This window comes from Meleagris gallopavo, chromosome 12 (genome assembly GCF_000146605.3).
Source record: "Meleagris gallopavo isolate NT-WF06-2002-E0010 breed Aviagen turkey brand Nicholas breeding stock chromosome 12, Turkey_5.1, whole genome shotgun sequence".
NCBI classification, from domain to species: Eukaryota; Metazoa; Chordata; class Aves; order Galliformes; family Phasianidae; genus Meleagris; species Meleagris gallopavo.
In genome coordinates this window covers 7,855,916-7,856,914 of record NC_015022.2, presented here as the reverse complement: position 1 = coordinate 7,856,914, position 999 = coordinate 7,855,916, and positions in this window count along the sequence as shown.

Sequence of the window (999 nt, the reverse complement as noted above, 5' to 3'; positions counted from 1 at the left end):
GCGGGGGCCGCGGCTCTTCGTTCCCGCGCGTTGGAGGCTGGCGGCGCGGCGGCCGTCCCCAGTCGGGGCTCCTCGCTGCGCTGGCGGCGTTTAAAGTTGTGCCGGCAGTGCTGTCAGACGTGAGGGGCTCTGTCGTTCTCTGCTTTTTCTTCGTTGTTTGTTTTTAACGAGTAGGAGGGATGCGAGATAAAACGTTCCGTGTGCTAAGTCTTTAAAAGTTCACGGTTAGGGCCTACATCTGCCGACGGGTTTGCGTGGATCGGCGTCCGGCTCGCGCACAAGTGCTGAAGGTCTCCGTGTCGCAGCTGTAAGCGGACCTAAATGCCCTATCAACGTCCAGCTTAGGAGCAAAACACTGAAAAGTTTTGGCTGGGTGAGCACGCAGTCACGCTGTGTGTTTGAGGGAGGTGAGCTCCACAGCTCTTCTGTCCTTTGCCTATAAAAGTATGCAATTTCCAAGCAGTGTGGGGTGGAAACTTGTGCGCAAGTCCAAATATCTGAGTGCTCGAAAGATAGAAACGTGTGTGCGGACCAGGCGGGGCTGGTCGTCTTGGCAGGATGTTCGCTTGTCTTAAAGTTACTTTATTAAATAGAAAGAGACGTGTTAAGGGAGTTATAGGGTATCACAGCCGACAGCCTGGGAAGTCAGTTATGTGATCTGCTTGCTTTACCCCATACTGGTGTATGCTTGCAAAGCCTGAGATGTCATTTAATAGTAAAATCAGCAAGATACATCAATGTTCTTGTGTTTAGATATGGTGCATCAGACAAGTGATTGTGCAACTTTCCTCAAGTATTATTTATGTAATAGAAAGTGTTTCGTTAGGGAGCAGCCTGTCTGTTTTCTCCCCACAGCGTGATCTTTTTCCTAACTCTCTTCCTTAAGAACTAAAGGGAGGGAAGGTCTGATAACTGTGTCCTCAGCTGGCAGCTGAGTTCAGTGCTTTATTCCTTCTCAGGTGACAGCTGACAGGGAAGCCTAGGAGGGAGGCCTGAAGA